The 20325-nt window shown below is 32.3% G+C and overlaps 1 long non-coding RNA gene across 4 annotated transcripts; it reads right to left on the bottom strand.

Moving 5' to 3' along the window:
• Nucleotides 1-6186: 6186 nt before the first annotated feature.
• On the bottom strand, nucleotides 6187-13219 carry LOC145807450 (uncharacterized). 4 transcript variants are annotated; one of them, XR_014350560.1, is made up of 5 exons: nucleotides 11886-12017; nucleotides 11269-11439; nucleotides 9053-9502; nucleotides 7126-7164; nucleotides 6187-6527 (listed from the first exon to the last, which is right to left on the bottom strand). It is a non-coding gene; the product is annotated as an uncharacterized LOC145807450 (long non-coding RNA). The 4 variants fall into 4 exon arrangements; XR_014350562.1 differs by lacking the exons at nucleotides 6187-6527; nucleotides 7126-7164 and adding an exon at nucleotides 13081-13218 and having other exon boundaries at nucleotides 8790-9502; nucleotides 11886-11983; XR_014350561.1 differs by lacking the exons at nucleotides 6187-6527; nucleotides 7126-7164 and adding an exon at nucleotides 13081-13205 and having other exon boundaries at nucleotides 8790-9502; nucleotides 11886-12209.
• Nucleotides 13220-20325: the final 7106 nt, after the last annotated feature.

Genomic DNA, 20325 nt, shown 5'->3' with positions numbered 1-20325 from the left:
TATATATATATGTAAAAAATAAAAAAATCATATAACTAAAATAAGTCAATAGGCCGGTGGTCAAAAGTAATTTCTCTTCTTTTATTCCAAGCCGCGCTAACCAAATATGGTAAAAGTGCCGTGGCAGCATTTATAATTAATTTTATATTCTAAATGTGTTATAGTTCATCTATATCCTAATTAATGTATATCATTTGTTTCATTGAAATAAAATAATATGAAATTAAATGATTATTCTTTGAGTTAATTACTTAAAAATTTTATTTATAAATGTTATGGTAGTCCAGGTCTTATCTAAGATTTTTGGAACTAATAAGTCTCATTTAGAAAAATTGAAAATATTATCATTTTTTTCCAATTTAAAAAACTAAGAGCATTATCAATTTTGCATAATAATGTTCCAAATAATTATTTCCCTAACTGATAATAAAAAAAAAACATGAGATTAAACGTTTTTACCTTTCTACTTATTGATTTGATTCAACTATCCAATAAAATTAGGAATGGCAATGGGGGCAATGGGGTGGATATTAATTCCCCATCCCCATTCCCCTATAATAAATTTTTCCCATTCCCCATTCCCCATGGGTACCACCCTCCCCATTTTTTAATGGGTATGGATTTTCCCCAACTCACTTTAATCCCCTTTTTTTATATTTTTTATATTTAATGTTAACAACCACTTTTTTTTTTTTTTTTTTTTTAAGTTCACAACAAAAACTAAATATACCTTCAATCTTTTTTCTTTCTTTTTTAATATATTTAATGTTAACAATTTATTTTTATTTATTTTTTTTTTTTTTAAGGTTCACAACAAAAGTTAAATATACCTTCAATCTTTTTTCTTTCTTTTTTAATATATTTAATGTTAACAATTTTATTTATTTATTTATTTATTTATTTATTTTTTATTTTTTTTTAAGGTTCACAACAAAAGTTAAATTACCTTCAATCTTTTTTCTTTCTTTTTTAATATATTTAATGTTAACAATTTTTTTTTTTTTTAAGGTTCACAACAAAAGTTAAATATACCTTCAATCTTTTTTCTTTCTTTTTTAATATATTTCATGTTAACAACCTTCTTGTTTTTCTTTTGTCTTTTTTTTATAAAGGTTTTAGCTAAATATACCTTCAATCTTTTTTCTTTCTTTTTTAATATATTTAATGTTAACAACTTATTTTTTTATTTATTTTTTTATTTTTTTAAGGTTCACAACAAAAGCTAAATATACATTCAATCTTATTTTATTTTATTTGGTTCAACAACAAAATCAAATACACATTAATTAATTAATTAAAAAGTTTGTTTTATAATAATCAAATATATAATTTTGAGACAATCAAAAAGTTTGTTTGAAGAAAGTGTTATAATACTCATATTAAATTGCATCAGGGCATAAACAAGGAATTGTTAGCCACGGACAATTTAGACATTAAATCATCTTTCTCTTAGCAAATTTGAACCATTCATTTTAATTTATCCAAAATATAATTATACCTTTAATAAATCTGAACCACTCATTTTAAGATATCTATGCATTACCACACCCAATCCATCCTCCATCTTCTTCCTTTAGTCCCCCACGAATTTTGTTGTTTGTTACTTTTAAAAAACAAAAATTATTTTTTCAATTAAATTTTTACTAATTTCACAACACCGTCACCACTATTCTCACTTTCACTGTCACACTACCATCACCATAGCCACTACCATCATCACTGCCGCCATCACCCCACCACAATGTAACAATTTCTACTTTCACCTTCGTTCCATCACCACCACCACCAAATATAAAAAAAATATATTTTGAATTTTTTTTATAAAAAATATTTTTCATTAAAAAATATTTTCTATCTAAATAAATGAAGCATAACATTGGGAAACAAGTTGATTTCAGTTGAATCTGTTCATAACTAAGAAAAATTCTTTTAATTTAAAAAAAATTATTTAGTATGACTTTGTATCCCCTTTTTATTTTTCTAGCAAATAAATCTTTGTACCCATCATTTCTAACCAATCACAACTCATGCTTGTTTTGATTCTCTACAATTTCCTTATTTTCAAATACATTCATACATATATATATATATATATATATATATGTTGTATAAATTGTGTGATAACATAAAATAAATAGATTCATACTCGTTAATTAAAATTTCAGAACAAGCAAACCATTCTGAAAATTACAATACACAACAAAATAAAATAACATAGAAAAGCAAACCGAAACCTACACTAGACAGTGTCCTTAATTTTTTTAAAATAAATTTAAAAAATTCTAGATATGCATAAAATTTGACAAGAATAATGTGACAATGTTAATTAATGTGTATTTGATTTTATTGTTGAGCCAAATAAAATAAAATAAGATTGAATGTATAGCTTTGGTTGTGAATCTTCAAAAAAAAAAAAAATGGTTGTGAACCTTAAAAAAAAATTTAAAAAAAAAAAAAATTAAATATATATTTAGCTTTGGTTGTGAATCTTAAAAAAAAAAAAAAAAATTGGTTGTGAACCTTAAAAAAAATTAAAAAAAGAAAAAAGATTAAATGTATATTTAGCTTTGGTTGTGAATCTTAAAAATTAAAAAAAAAATGGTTGTGAACCTTAAAAATAAAATAAAAAAAAGATTGGAGGTATATTTAGTTTTGGTTGTGGATCGTAAAAAATAAAAAAATAAAAAATTTGGTTGTGAACCTGAAAAAATAAATAAATAAAAAAAAGAAAAAAGATTGAATGTATATTTAGTTTTGGTTGTGAATCTTAAAAATAAAAAAACATATGGGGAAATTAGTGGGTACCCATCCCCAACTCATCCCCTGTGGATATTTAAAGAATATCACCTACCCTACCCAATGGATAAAAAAAAAAGGGGAAAAACCCATGTATTTGGGTTGGATCTCCATGGATACCCACAGGGTAGATTATTCATTGCCATCCCTAAATAAAATCAATAACATTATCAATTTTTTTTCATTTTTTTCATTTTTTTTCTTCAGTTTTGCACATCAACATTTCACTATCTTGCGCCTTTTATAGACACAAAATTTTTAGTTTTGCATAAAAAAATAATTCAATTTTTTCAATTTTTTTTTGCATATAATTTTTTTATTTTTTTATTTTTTTTGGTCAATTTGAAAATTAATATTTTAAAGTTTTAAAAATTAAAATAAATGTCAAATCATCATTTTTTTTTTTTATAAATAATCATAAATGATGAACAATTATGGTTTGAAGGACAATTATGACTATTAAAATTTTAATGGGACTTGAAGGTCTAAAAAGTCTTAGTTAGGACTTAATAAAGTATAAATTCATAGAATAACCATCCGATTACAATAATAGTAAATAATGATTGGGTAATTCTATTTACACACCACTAATATTCTCAGTGGACACTATTATTTAGTACATACATAAAATAATTTTTAGGGTTTAAAAATATCTTATTTTACACCTTAACTTTCCATTATTAACCCTATATTAACACACCAATAACTATTTGAATATTTACCATTACACACACTAAAAATTTTTCATCTTCACTACTACATACAATAAAAACCCCCACAATCTTCAAAACAGAGACCATCTTCGTCGGTCCTGATCTCCATCGCCGGTGGAGGTTTTATTCGGCTTCCATCTTTGCTGGTGTTGATCTCCATAACTCTCGTCGTGTCTCATCTCATTATCTCGTCATTTCAAATTGCAGACAGAGTGTTTCATTCGACTCCATCTTCGTCGATTTTGACCTTCATTGTGTTGAACTATCGTCTCTCATTGTCATTTCATATTACCATTCCCATCCTTGATTCATGAGTGTATTTTAATGATAAAGATGATGAAACACGAGTGTACCTCCTTAGTAACAAATTCACTTTTGTAGTCAACAATACAATTAGTTTTAACATTGCTACATTGGGTGTGTATAAAATTCCGTAAGAAATTTAAAGAATTCATCAAATTAGTCATATTCCAAAATATAGAGTTGAACAAAATTAATGTGTTCAAAAATTTATATTTGATCAACGAATAAAATTTTAATTTATTTTAATCGAGTAAACTTAAAATGTTCAATTTTATATGTATGAGCATTTAATATGTGATCAATCTTAATACATTACAAGAAATTGCACTTTTGGCGACTCAGATTTTAGTCGCCGAAAAATTTTCCCGACTAAATAGTTTGATTGCCAGCTTGGTTGCGAGAAGATTGTCGGGGAAAGTATTGGCAACAAAAAAATATTTAGTCGCCGAAAGTCCTAAATTGGTGACTAAACAATTAGTCGTCAATAGGAAAGGTATTGGCGACTAATTTTTTTCGTCGTCGAAAGTGGGCAATTGGGGACTAGAAATTTAGTCGCTCAAAGTTTTTAATAAATATGTTTTTTTGTTTTAACGACTAAAATATTAAGTCGCTAAAAATGTGGCACTCCTTTTTGGCTATCTATTTTGTAGTCGCCAAAAACTTTCATTTTTTTTGGCTACTAACTATTTAGTCGCCAACAAGTTCCCTATTTATTTTTTGACTACTAAATGTTTAGTCGCTAAAAGCTCTATTTATTAAATTTTTTAAAATGCATAAATTGAATATTTTTCATTAATTTCTAAATTATATGCATTATCCATTATCAATGCAACCTGTGCATATACAGAATAATATATCTATCAATTATCATCTAAATCCATTATCAATAATTGTCACGCCCCTAACTCGCCCATAAAAGTTTGGGCATGGCTGATAGGGGTGAGAATGGTCCGGATTGGTCCGGATTGAGAGAAAACCAGGACCAATCCATTATCTACGGTTCCTGAAAAATTAAAACCAATCCAATCCGTTTAAATTATGGAACCAATCCGTTGAAACACGGATTGAATCGGTTTAGGACCACAGATTTAAATAATTAATACATATATACACAAGTCTATTCATTTATCAATTCAAACAATACCCAAGACTTAAATTCAAACAAGATCTTAGTAACACCCAAGATTGAAATTCAAAGCCAAATTGCAAAACTGAAATGCAAAATTGATTATTGAAATTCATTTATCTTAGTACTTCGAAACTCTTGCTCTCCCAATAGTACGAAAATTCCACAAAATTGATTATAAATTTTAGAATGCTATGATTCTTGGAACTCAAAACTCAACACCAAGAACAAGCCCACAAATCCAAATCCTAGAATTAGCTGGAATAAAGAAAATATTTCCAAAACCCAGAACCCAGAAGTGTCGGTTTAGGATTATCAAAACTTAAAACACAGAATAAAAATCAAACAACTACATGAATCCAGAGACCCAGCTTGAGCTGAAGTACACATAAAATTGCAAAATTGCCAATAGAACCTTAAACCCAGAAAAAGCAAAAACCCATAAACCAAAAGCAAGAAATCCATGAACAGTTACATCAAGAAAAGAACATATTCCAATAAAGCTCTCAACTTTTTCTCAAGAAAAAACACCATCACCACCGAAAACAGAGGAAAGAAGAAAATAGAAAGATAAAAATAGAAAATAGAAAAAATAAAAATAAAATCTCTTACTTACATTTACCGAATCCATTGTAGATGACATGAAAGAGAGAGAGGAGGAGCACACCGATGGATGATCTGGGAACAAAGGAACAAAAATAGTGTTGCCGAGAGAGAGAGAGAGAGAGAGAAAGAGACACCTCACCTAGAGAGAGACGGACTGCACATCGATCTGATCTGAGATGGATGAGAGTGTGAGATGAGAAAGAGAAGAGAGAGAGAGAGACACCATCAACAGAGAGATAGATGAGATGAGAGTGAGAGACAATAAGCTGAATAAGGCGTGAATGAGTGAGGTGTGAATTAGGTTACATTTTAGTTTTTATAGGAGACAAGAAATTATATTGTGTGGGAAGGTACATAGTATAAATATAGATTATTCTAGATGGTCCGGATCGGTTCCAATCTAGAACCGTGGGGTTCAATCCGGAACCGATCCGTGGCCTACGAATTTTGAAATTTTCAATCCAGAACCAAATCACGGATTCAAAAAACCAATCCAAACCTATCGGATTGGACTGGATCAGATCAGATTATGGATTTTACAGATTCCTTGCTCAGCCCTAATGACTGACCCGCAATGAGTCCCAAAACTAGACAATCATATAGCATGAATACCGTATATGGTACGGGGCCTGAACGGAAGCAATTATTAATCTAAAATGTCATCCATCGAGCCAGTGTTTAATTGCCAGGATCACAAAACAATTCATCACAGTACCCAACGCATAATGAAACATGTACATGGGTGGCAACTATATACATGTTAATATATACAACCCAACCCCATAACTGGGGGTATAACTAAAACATCCAAGGGTGGAAGTTATACATGATTATCGACAATTGACAAAAGAGCTACTGACCAACACTATGAGCCATGAAAGAAAGTCTACAAAAATGAATAAACTTCATTGAATTGATCGGACACCGCGGGTTGACAAAAATAACTGCTAGGCTAGACTAAGACTGATCTCCGGGCTGATTACCTACATTGACATACATAACACAGAGTGAGCGAGACTCAGTGAATAATAGTAAGTGGGTAATTCAAGTGAATAAACATAACTCGCACCGTATGTAAGTACATTATTCACGTGTTTGTTCTTGTTTTGTATTTATTTTCAAAACGGCATTGGGCCTAATAGTATACAAAACGGCCTCAGGCCCATTATCATACAGAACGGCCTTAGGCCCAATATTATACCGAACGGCCTCAGGCCCACATATCAACAGCTGTTTGAACATTGGAGGGTAGGTAGAACATCGACATGCACACCACCTCCCTCGACCTTAGGCCATAAGTCATAATCAATTCAAATCATTTTAGGGTCGATGAGACATCGACATGTCATCACCTCCCTCAGCCTTAGGCTGTCATCAAGATGTAACTTATATCTGAACGGCCTCGGGCCCAACAACGACAAAACAGAATGACCTCAGGTCCATAAGTATACCATTGCTCAATATCACACATGAGTTTTTCAATTGTTCGTTATACGGAGACATAGCTCATTCACGAATAACAGTATGCTGACGATAACTATTAGTAGCAAATAAACATATCACTACAGTACTATTACTCACAGTGCTTTGGCGGAGTGATAGTCCCTTCTTGTAGGTGACCTACACACACATACAATTCATACATTAGTCCCTTTTCCTTTTTAAGCAATATCCGATTCGTTTAACATTCATTTAATTACAAGCATTTCAGAGGCTTCAAATACACATTTTAGCAATCCCAGAGAGTCAAACAGAAGAAAAGAAATACACAAAATATTTCCCCTTGGGCCGCACGTGCGGAAGCCCCTCACCACACGTGCGGAAAGGTGGGCCGCACGTACGCCCCGCACGTGCATATATTTCAGTACCTTAACTTCGAATTCCCCTGTTTTCAGTACGTGCGGCTATGAGCCCCGCACGTGCGGTGGTGCTTCCTACACGTGCGGCCATGAACCCCACACGTGCGGTCGTAGCCCGTGTTTTGTGCAGTCTGATTCAAAGCAAACATCCAACAAAACAACCATATCACAAAGAAAGGGAATGGGGAAATCAACTCAAGATTATAACATAACATCACCATAATATGAATCACAAGTTGTAATACCACAATAGCTTGAATTACAAGCTTGATTAAACTATAACCCTTTTTCTTGTGGTTATTTTTAATGTATGAAAGATATGTATATATATATATATAACCATCTAACTATATAAATGAGTTCAAACATGTAAACTAAAGAATAAATTGTAATTCCCCTCCTTATAGCTCAACATAACCCCAATCAACTAAACACAAAAGGTATTCTTCCAATGAATCAATTACCACACACTTGGTCTTCATGATAAACCCTAACTTACATAATGTAGAGATGTTCTTACTCAAGTCTAAGAGAGGGTTATTCAAAGTGAGTTATATCTACCTTAAGCTCAAATCTCTACAAATCTTTGCAATTCTTCAATCCTCTTCCTTGTTGAAGCCTTCTCTCCTTTCTCTCCCTTTCTATACTCTCTCCTTCTCTCAAGAGATATTTCTATGTGATAGAAGGAGGTAAGTTAAGAATTTAAAAGGTTCATCTAAAAGTTGACCCCAAATTAATCAATTTAATTATTCCAAACCAAATTTTTACAAAAATTCATATTATAATCCAAAAATCATGCTTATCACAATTATAAAGTCAATTTCGGGTTATCAAGCTTCTAAGGCTTTCAATTACCGATCCAAACATCACCATGGTAATAAATTTTTCTCATAATTGACAGATATAAACCCATAATCATATAATTCACACAATTAGACTTAATTCCACACGGAATTTCACATTAACCATATAAGTGCACATAATAAGAGACTGAAAGCATACCAGAAAGCATATAAGAGGGTTGGGTTATTATAATAATACTCATTTCATTATCAACTATCCAAAAACTTTAACTTGTAACTTCATATTCCAAATATAATATAAATCCACACAAACCAGGTATAATCCATCTAAATTAAATATTACATACAAAAACACTGGATTTCCAAAATAGAGGGTTGTAGAAAAATAAATGTCTTCTATATACAGAACAAATGCTCTTCATACACAAAAATAAATATCCACAATAGCCCACTCAAAAGCAATCTGGAAAAAAATAATAATAATAATAAATAAATAAAAATTAACTATTAGCACTTATTCAATAAAATTGACATTTCAAATTATAAACAATTATAAAAAGAAAACTGAATTACCTTTAATGAGTTTTTTTTTTTTGATCAGCAAAAGAAAACTTTATTGATGAACCACATATAAAAACATATGATAGACAACATCAATAAAGAGGAGCTTGGAGCTATAATGAGCTCCAACCTCCTAGTTGGTGAGAGACCAACACAACACAAAAAACAAACAACTGAATAAACACCCATCCAGCACAAAAACAAACAACTGAGAAGCAGCTCCAGCTCTAACTAATAGAACAGATAATAGGCAGATAAATAGCAGAATCCCCTTTCAGATGTTACCAATTTCACAGGAGCAGAGCAAAACCAGGGCAGAGCAAAGCCAACACTGGACAGCCACCAGCAGCAAAGCAAAACAGATGAGAAATTCACCCCATAGAAAATCAGCCCATAGAGCTGACATCCATTTTTCTGAGTCATGTACTTGTAATGCTGAATCCAAAATTCACAAGAAGATGATCCCAAAAAATCTGTTCAATCCTAGAAACCACAAAATGCAGAGATGTACAAAGCTTCACTGAACGCAGATAGTGTTATTATTTGTCTTTGGTGAAGAGGCAAAGCAAAATGTTATTAGCTTAGCATCTGTGCAGTCATGAAGTAGTTCCGATTCCCGATCATTAGCTGTTGACCACTCTTTAAAGATTGTTTCATTTGTATGAGATGGGACCTAAGGCTATATTCCTCTACCTGCATAGCTGCTGTTGAAGCCAATAAAGAGGAGATGGTGCACTGAAAAAGGAGATAACATAATAAGGCCCCGTTTGGGGACTTACTTTTTTAGCCAATTAGCCAAAAAGTTACTAAATTAGCCAAAAAGCTAACAACTCATATCAAAAAGTCAAAGATTCTCTTTTCTCTCTACTTTTTGCACATCTTTTCGTAATTAGCCAAAAAGCCATCCCAAACATACAAGTTTTTTCTACCTACCTTTTTAGCCAAATAGCCAAAAAGTTACTAAATTAACCTTTTCCCAAACGAGGCCTAAGTTTTCACTCGGCAGCAAAATTAGGTTAGGTAAAGCATAGTAGAGAAATAGTTTAAGAAAGTATTCATCAGCCTCCAAAGAATGAAATAAAATAATCAAGAAATGAATTAATTTGTGATTCTCTAAGATATGGAAGAAGTGAGTCTTCTTATTAAGCCTCTGCACATGAAAATCAATAGTTTAATAACAACTCTACAAATAAAACTCACATACAGAAGAACATTATAATTACGAAGTGTGTGAGATCCATGCATGAAGAAGCCAATAGTAGAAAGCCTTTGCTTCTAAGACAACACTAACTATACATCAAACAGCAAGTTCTATCTATTGCCCTATAGGGGGAAAAAAAAAATTCCAAAAAATTGAAAACAAAAAATATTGCCAAGGCCATATAATTATTAACAAAACCTTAGACATCAATCATCATCACACCACTCACAGTTGTAGTATATATAACATTAGCAATAGAGAATTTATCACCAAAAATGATAAACACCCAAGTCGCTTGAGAGTTTAAAAAGATAAGACAAAGCAAAGCTTCACAAGTTGTCTACCTAAGATAAACACCCAAGTCGCCCTGTTTTTGTGCCTTTTGAATCCTGTTAATTCATTCTTGCCAGATTTAACATATAAGGGCATTCAACCAATTTTCTTAATGTGAATGTAGTTAATTTCCCCTTCAAGTAATTTGTAACTTGAGCAATTTTCACATCCCAACTCAATCTATTTCTGTTCAAAAAGTACCCAAGACTTTTTCCCCACATGCCAAAAGTTTACAAAATCTGATTTGTTTACTTTGTGTTTTTCTTAACAATCACCAAGGCTGGGCAACAATCTGATTATTCTGGTAATAATAATATGACAAAATAAGAAATAATTAGGTTCCAATTCAAAAGGCAAGGAACCACTATTATTGAGCAATAAAGGTAACAGCTAAATTAGTTAACCTCAAGAAACAAAAGCAGTAGCAATCTGAATAGTAACATCTCAAATACTATATAACATAAGGTCATATCTCTATAACCACTAGACATGATGAAGCTCGTTGTTTTGATCCATATTGTCAATTAATATTGCAATTCCTATCAAAAAATTATAAAACTAATAATAGTCCTATCTTGCATCACTAGTTGCTAATGAATCCGACAAATAGACCACAAATATTCTTCTGCAAAATCACTAAAAATCTCATTGAATGTTAATCATCATTCATGATGTGTTCCATTAATTATTTTCTTTACATCACCTTTTGCTAAACTAATATAAAAAACATAAATCCAAATACTGAATAAAATTTCATCTATTAACATAACCATGCCACCAAGGACCACACACTCTACAAAAATCATGAAAATCAATTTCATATTCAAATATGGCTTCATTAACCACTAAAGGATCACATGTATAAACTTTGTGCTCAAAGAGTAAATCTCGGGAAAACAAATTTTTAAACACACACAATTCTTAAACAATTCATAATGAATGCATTTATATGTAACAAAAAACATACCTGTAACTTGCAGAAGTTGGTGAGAATTTTGTTGGAAGTAGTCATTTGGATCAGATTTGACTTTCACAAAACTTCACACTACTTTACTTTCAAAAGTTTCAGGGTCTGTCAAAAGATCCTGAACTAAACTCCTTCTCAAATACACAAGCTTTATATTTGCAGAAATTATGGCTGCAAAACAACTGTTAGTGATGATGAGCTAACTCAAAATGCAATGAATGAATATTGAGGGAAGGTGCATTTTGTTGTAGTGAGTCCAAGATGATATGAATAACAATATATTGCTACTCAGTAGAAGTGGCTTAATTATGGGTGAGCTACTATTCATCTTTCAAGTGGGTTGCCCAACTAATCTGCTCTTCAATGGTGCACTATTCTTCATGTTAAAGTCAAAATTTGATAGCGGTTCTTCAAAATGACACAACCCACAAATTGACATTTATATTTGATTTTTTCTGAATAAAATTGAGATAATGATATTTTGCCATTTAATAAGTAACATGTCAAAATTTTGCTTCGATATTGTCACTAATTTAACTTCCAAATAACCCATTGGGATATGCTGTTGGAAATTAAAGATTCAATCTTTTTTAATTTTAAGTTATAAGGTTACTAACTCTGCTATTCTGATGTTGCTCCATCTTGCTATGCTTGTTTGGATACCTTCTTGTATTTGCCATGAAAGAATGGATCGGGCTGCTGTAAAATGTGTGTTCTGTAAGTCAAATGAGGAAACAACCAAGCATTTGTTACTTCATTGTGATCTTGCTTGGAGAGTTTGGCCGAAGCGTATAAATAACTATTCCAACTTGGTGAAAATCCTTTGGGGATGCAATTTTGTACGCGGTGTTGTGGACGTTATGGAAAATCAGGAAATGAAGTAGTATTTAATAATGGAGATCCAGGTTGGGAAGCAATGCTTGAAATTCTTAAACTTAGACCTGCAATGTGGTCCAATCCAATCCAAGGCTTACTATTGATGTCAAAGATTACACAATCTCCAATTTTCTGAGATGCCTGGATGGAATTACAAGTCGAAAGATTTGGGCAACTCCCAAAGAGAAGCATTTTAACAGGAATCCATAATCTCAATCATTTCTAATTAAATTATATCTCATAATCTCATAATCTCAATTACACTATATTAAATTATACTAATGTGAATTAGGCTCTAATTCCTATCCAATGATTTAATTCTAACTTGTTAAAATTAGTGAATCAGACAGGTTTAATTTTCATTCTAATCTATCTATTCACACAATAGAAGTCAATAAATCTCATAACAACCAATAACACTTAATCACATAATTAAATCACATAATTAACATAATTAATAGTTCCAATTAAGGCTCAACAAAAGCAGATTCTTCAAACCTAGTTGAGTAATACACCATTGATAGGTTAAACAAGTGCATTGTAAAGTAATTTAAAGCAAAGGAACAATTCAAACTAACACAATTATCCCCAATTCTGGGATTTTACACATATTCTACACATCAAAGAAGTCATTCCAAAGACGTCCAAATGGAAAAGCCATAACAACTTCCCAAACCAACAATTCATTGGGGGCTAAAGAAACAGAGTGAACTCAAAGTAGAAGAAGAGAAATAGAAAACCAAAAAAATTGATGGAACCCATTAATGGGTTAGGCTTGTGGCTTAGAATTTTGAGAAGCCTAAGAGACATTTTATCAAACAGTTTGAAGGCAAGGAAAAAAAACAATCAAACAAGCAAACAAATCCTCTGTTATTAAGTTGGGGCTTTTAAAAAAATGTACATATTCAGTAAAAAAAAAAAATGGTTTGAAATCACCTTTTGATCGTCCAAGAAGACCGAGATGTGAGATCTTTTAATCGAGTTCGCCACATCAAGATCGTCTGAGATGTGAGTAAAGAAGATCAGGATTGGAGAGTGGATTCTCATGATCTCGATCCTCATCTGATTGTTTGAGATAGAGTGAGGGTGAGAGTGAAAGATCAATCGATTGAGAATGAGAACAAGAACATAACAGCAAAAGCATGAGAATGCGGGTGAGAGAGAGGGAGAGTTGACTGTTGGTGAAAAAGTTCAGAAATCGTGAGAGTTGAGAAGAAAAGGCATTGTGAATTTGTTATGTAGCTAGCCTTCAACGCTAGGCAAAATGTATTCAATCATTAGGATCATTTTCCTCCATCTTTGTTGTTGACGTGGCATTTTATAAAATTAATAGTATTTGGATAAATAGCTAAAATAAAGAGCATGGTTGGAGTAAAGTTGATAGGTAAAATAAAATATATACTTTATAGTAATATTTAGATATGTAAAATGCCTACTACCGTTGGAGATGCTCTTAGAGATTGCAGATTGATGAAGGGCATGTGGAGAAGAGATGGACGGTTGCACCCAAAAAAAATTCAGACACAGAGGGAGAGGGTGAGAGCGGGAGATATTTTATACAAATCGTTATTGGCGACTAAACGTTTTTAGTCGCTGAATGTATTTTATAAATACCTTCAAAATATTTGAAATGTCTCCCTTCAAAAATTTTAGTTCTTTGGCGGCTAAATTTTTTTTGTCATTGAAAATAAATTTTTGGTGATCAAAATTTTGATTGCCAAAGTAAAAAATAATTTTTTATTTTCTATTCAGTGACTAAATGATTTTAGTAGCCAAAACTCAAGATAAGGAGACTAAAATTCTTTTTTGTCACTAAAAATAAACTTTTGGTGACCAAAATTTTTGGTCGCCAAAAGTAAAAAATAATTTTTTATTTTTCATTTCGGCGACTAAATGGTTTTAGTAGTCAAAACTCAATATATGGCGACTAAAATTCTTTCTTGTGGCCAATTTTGGCATTTTTTGTGACTAATTTTTTTTTTAGTTGCCAATAACCAATATACTCCAACTAAAAAAATTAGTAGCTAAATATTTTACTTTTATCGACTAAAAAAATTTTTGGTTGCCAATTGCACAAGTTTTGGTGACTAAATTTTTTTGGTCCCCAATTTTGGCAGCCGAAAGTGCATTTTGTTGTAGTGATTTTGTTCAAATATAAATAATCGAACATTGTGTGAAAGTTCAACTCTCATTATCCAAACACGATGAATAAACTCATCTACCTAGCATACGAATGAGATAAATAAAAAATTAAAAAGCTGAGTCGTAAATTAACTTTTTTAATGTTCAAATTAACGTTTTCTTTGTTTAAACGATCTCAGTGTCATCTATGGTGTGCAAATCTTCAAAATTAATTGATTTCGATATTCTTAAATCATAAATCTTCAAAGATAATAATGTTTTGAGTTTGAAAAATAAGTATAATGGAGAAAAGAATAAAGTGAGCTAATTGATGATGAATGACATCATGAGTATACGGTTTTTTTTTTTTTTTTTTTTTAGGAAAATCCTCTCTACTCTCCCTTAAGTCCAAGGCAGCGCCCCTTGCAGAGATCACCAAGGTGTTCTGTTAGCCGTTCCGAGCGAAAAATCCCTAAACCCTATAAGGATGATGGCGTACGAAAAGTATTTTGTGTTTTTAAATACAAAATTTTTGAATGGGTAAAATACACCCCATGTTGTCCTTAATGGTCATTTCATTAAAGGATATTATTGGAATATGAATTTAATCTCCTAATAATATGTACCGAAAGTATTAAAGGTGCATAAATAGAATCACCCATAATGATTTCATTTGTAATATATTTTTATCAATTTTTCTAATGAACCAAACATGAAAATAGACATTATATCCAAATAACCATTCCCTTCTAATTAGGTGCCTCTATTTACACACCACATTCATCTCAAGGCACTCCATTACTCAGTGCACACCTCTAGTAATTTGATAAATAAGAAATTTGCTCAATGCATACCACAATCTTCCATCTTTACCCTCATTCACACACCTCATCCACAATCTTTCATCTTTACCCTTACTTACTCACACACCCCATCCACAATCTTTAATCTTTCATATTCTATACCTCCACTTCAAAAACACACACAACGTCCCCCTCCATTCTCTGTTTCATTGTCATCACAGAGGTTTAGAAACCAGTCTAAACCGATCTCTATTCGTGCTGAAGACGACTTCATTCCATTTTCCTCTGGTTCACGCCCCCCTCTATGGATGTACAGTTCTGGAAAAACCAAAAAAAAAAAATGTTTTAAGTGTTTGGAAATACAGAGTTGAGCTAAGTTGAAAAGATCGACTATTAAAAACTAAACAAATGCTATAAGTTCAGAACTTATTAACCGAACATGTGGACTATATTTGACACCAGAAAATCGAATAATTAGAACTTATTTGGTTTTAGATAGTTGAACATGAGTACATTGTTCAAATTTGGGTATCCAAACGAATACAAACGGTTTACCACTCAGCAAGTACATGAAAACGAAAAAAAATGAAAAACTAAGCTTGCTTGTTTTCATTTTTCAGAAAAACACTTTTCATAAAATTCTACTTTCTTATTTTTCGTGTTTTTTTGTTTTTATTGAATTTTTTTAATATTTTAAGCAATTTTTTTACTTTTTAAACACATCTAACACAAATACACCTAAAAAGCAAAAAAATTGTAAAAATTCACTAAATACCAAAAATACAAAGAAAATACAATAATTCAGTACATTTTTTGTATTTTTATGTATTTATTAATTTTTTAAAATATTTTTTCACAAATTTTTTACTTTTTAGATACATCTAACTAAGGTGCATCTAAAAATGTAAAAAAAATGTTTAAAATTTTAAAAAATTTCACTAAAAACAAAAGAATATGAAAACCAAAAAATTCAATTTTCAAAAAACTTAATCCAGAAAACTCAAACCAAACACACTGAATCTTTTCCTTGCTCTATTGTTCCAAACCAATATTGTCAGATGCATCCATCATTTAATCCAATCAAAATCTTCAATAATACGTATATTTTTTATTTTTTCTTTAAGGGTTTTTGATTTTTGTTTTTGGGTTTTTGGGTTCTTGAGGGAGAAAATATGTAAGTAACGTTTCAAAATAGAGGTGTGTATTTTATTTATCATTGTCCTTTATGATAATTTTACATAAGGTGTATATCATAGCGCTTTATTCTTTGTGGTCATTTTACATTTGGTTAATATTATAATAAAACATAAACTAATTAATAGTGTACCTTAAAATAAAAGATGGTATGTAAATAGAAGCACCCCTTCTAATTTATTCTAGTGAAACAAACAAAATATTATAGTACAAGAAAGTGCCAAAATCACGAGCTTAACAACTATTTTAGGTAATGTTTAGTTCAATAGAAAAAAAGTAAAATAAAACAATTATTTCATTACATTGCCCATGTTTAATTGATTAAAAATATATATATATATATATATATCATAAATGAAATCGTCATGGAAAAAGGTTGAGACTCCTTTTTTTCCTTTAACTTCCACCACTCCTAATATATTGGGATTGGTTAACTTTTTGTTTTTTATTTTTTTTGTATTTTTTTTCTTCCTTCTATCACTCACTGATATGTGTCTGTGGAGATTGTGGGGGTTAAGGAAAATAGGGGTCTCTATCATTTCTGAATCGTCATTTATCATTGTAAGATAATGATGATTCTATAAACTTGTGTTTGAATAATAGATTTGAACAAGGATTTTTCATTCTAAATCTCTACCCAAATCATTGATCCAAATACAAAATAAGGCTTCGTTTGTTTTCAAATGTAGAATGGAAGGGATTAATAGTGAGGGAAATGATAGTGAGGGGATTAAGTAAAATGGTGTTTATTTTGATGATAGTTGTTAGTGTGGGGATTGTTAAATTATTTTTATATGAAACAAATATAAAATAATAAAACAAATAAAAAAAATACAAAAACATTAAACATTAAACCTTAAACATTAATGTTAAAAAAAACCCCAACATGTAAAAAATAAAAAATAAAAAATTTATAGAAAAAAATAAAACAATGATTTTTACTTAACAAAAAATACAAAAAATTAAACATTAATGTTAAAAAAAAAAAAATTCTAACGTGTAAAAAATAAAAAAATAGTCCGACGGACTAATTTCTAATACCACGTCCCACAAGCCTATCTTAATCCCTTTTCCAAGGGGATTCGTAGTCCGGAGGGGATTACGAATTCCCTATCCATCTTTCAAAACAAATATGATATTAGTGGATCTCACCTTACTATTGTAAACACCCTATTTTTGATCGTCCTTAAGACTCAGACGTCATCGATTGAGCGCTCGGTGATGACACATGTTGTGCTCGTTCTGAGGTTACAGAGTCTCGGCTGAAAGCCTTGCCTCCGGACCTCGGGACTCTTTTGTGCTTTGCTTCGATTTGCGAACCAGGTTCTGTTTTCTCTTCTCGAATGGAGGGAGAGGTTTCGTAGACCATTTCTCAGTGGCCGTAGACCACTGTTCCCGTTTGGAGACTAGTTTCCAATTTTCGGAGCCGTCGGTCGTGCGCCTCGGTTCGGGATCGCTTAACTTTCTCCGTTTGGCACGGTTTTTGGAGAGATTGAACATTTTGAACCTTCGTTTTAGCTTCTTGAGAAGGCTTGAACATTTTGAACCCTTGTTTTAGCTTATTGAGGAAGTTTGAACCTTTTAAACCTTCGTTTTAGCTTCTTAAGGAAGCTTGAACCTTTTGAACCTTCATTTTAGCTTCTTGAGGAAGCTTAAACCTTTTGAACTCTTGTTTTAGCTTTCTTGAGGAAGCTTGAACCTTTTGAACCTTCGTTTTAGTTTCTTGTGGAAGCTTGAACCTTTTGAACCCTTGTTTAGTTTCTTGAAGAAGCTTGAACCTTTTGAACCTTTATTTTAGCTTCTTGAGGAAGCTTGAACCTTTTGAACCCTTATTTTAGCTTTTTGAGAAAGCTTAAACCTCTTGAACCTTTGCTCTAGCTTCTCCAAGAAGCTTAAACCTTTTGCTGTAGCTTCTCCAAAAATCTTGAACCTTTGCTCTAGCTTCTCCAAGAAACTTAAACCTTTGCTCTAACTCTCCAAGAAACTTGAACCTTTGCCCTAGCATCTCCAAGAAGCTTGAACCTTTGCTCTAGCTTCTCCAAGAAGCTTGAACCCTCTTGTTTCTCTATAAGAGAGGGCCTCCCTCTCCTTTAGAGAGGTTGAAAAAAAATTTGTCTAAGGAAAAGCACACATATCTCTCTATATCTCTACATTCTAGGCTTAGAAAGGGTGTTTGTTCTTGGCCTTTAACACCACACCTCATAGCCACACACCTCCACCATTGATCTAAGGTTCTTGGAGGGTCTTGAGAGGTCTCAAAGAGCTGGTTTTTGGTCCAAGAAGCTGCTGGTTTTGCTGAAGCTACAAGGGTAACACACTATTCCCTCTTTTAAGCTTTATTTTGCTCCATCTTTTAGCCATACTTGCAAGCATATTTGAGCTTTGGTGTGAACTGAAAAAAGTATTATTTTGAGGCCCTTAACATGTTTGTTTAAGATCATTTTTCCGTTGGGGGTCATCTACCCCTTGCATGCTTCATTTTATCTTGTTTTGAGCCATGCTTTAGAGCATTTGTGTTGGCGTTTGTTTGGCCTTTTAGCCACTGAAATCTAGTGAATTTTCAGTGGCTAACATACTGTTTTGAGTGCCAAAATCAGAGAGGAGTGACCCTCTCTCTCCTTGTTTTGTTTTCTAGCATTTTTGGTCTTACAAAGGAGCCCTTATTTGAATGCTTCCAAGCCATGTTTTAGGCCATTTTTAATGAGTTTTAGGGCCTGCATAGGCTCTGTCCAGAGCTTGTTTTTCCATATTGGATGTCCGTCTTGCATGTGTAGAATAACCCTCTTCATAACATATCAAAGGAGCATCTCATTCTTGCATGCATTAACCATGTTTCAGTGGGTTTTTGGGCTTTATTTGGCATGTCATACCTCTGAATTTTTCTAGTTTAGTGGCCTCTTGATTGCCTCACATGCTTGTAGTGCAAATCCTCTTTACTAACTTACATTGCACGCTATTTTGGCCTTTAATTCTAGCACTTTTTGGCCATGCCTTAAACTGATTTTGTGCATATTTTGGATTGCCTTAGCTCTGTTTTTGGGCCTCACGGTCAAATGATGTTTTCTATGCATGGTTATAGTTCAATACCCTTGCCTAGCTTTGAGTTTTGAAGCCTATTGCATGCGTATTTTGAGGTGTTTCCATGTTTTGACATCATTTTGAATCATATTTCAGAGCTTATATGTATGCCATATTCCCATGTTTTTCACTCTTTAAATGTGTTTGAGAGTTATGCATGAATACCTCATTTTTGGACCATTGCATGAGCTTCATTTCTATACTTTGCGAGCCATCATTTTAGTCCATATTTGCTACTGTTTTGGCCTGCATAGGGACTGTTTGGGACTGGTTTGGCCATTTGAGTATTGCTTTGCATGCCTATAGTGTAATCCACTTCACTAGTTTCGGTATTTGGGCCATCTAGCATGCATTGTGTGAGGTGTTTGCATGATTTGAGACCATCTTGCTCAGAGCTGAAAAATATGTGATTGTATGCCATATTTCATGCTTACCACGCTTTGGTGGAGTTGCACTTTGTGCCTTAGTTTTGGTCCCTTGCATTTGTGCATGTTTGCATGTATGTTGTTGCTTCATTTTCATCATGTATGGCCACTGATTTGAGTGTGGCTGAGGCCCATTCATCTTAGTTTAAGTCCATCTTGCATTATGTATTCCATATCCATATTGTCGCATGCTTGATCGTCGCATTGTGTATGCCTTGTTCATGTCTTCGTGCATGTCCATCCTTGTATGTACATTGCGTATGCCATATAGTGCATGTGCATTGAGTATGCCATTCTTAGTTCATAGCATTGTGTATGCTAGTTGCATGTTTGCATATCATCCCTTGCATGCTAGTATGATTAGGTTGCATTGCGTTTAGGGTTACATGCTAGTCGTATTGTGTATGCCATGTATATTGCATTGTGTTTGGAATAAGGTTTAGTCCAAACACGGGAAACGAGGGACATTTCGTTCTCCAAGTGACGAAACATGTCTCGATTCTCGATCGCTGACACTCCGGATTACCCATGATGGAGTTTAGGCCTTGTTGTGTTTATAT

This window comes from Camellia sinensis, chromosome 14 (assembly GCF_055761805.1).
Source record: "Camellia sinensis isolate YWXY chromosome 14, ASM5576180v1, whole genome shotgun sequence".
Classification (NCBI taxonomy): Eukaryota; Viridiplantae; Streptophyta; class Magnoliopsida; order Ericales; family Theaceae; genus Camellia; species Camellia sinensis.
This window is presented reverse-complemented; position numbering and strand designations above follow the sequence as displayed.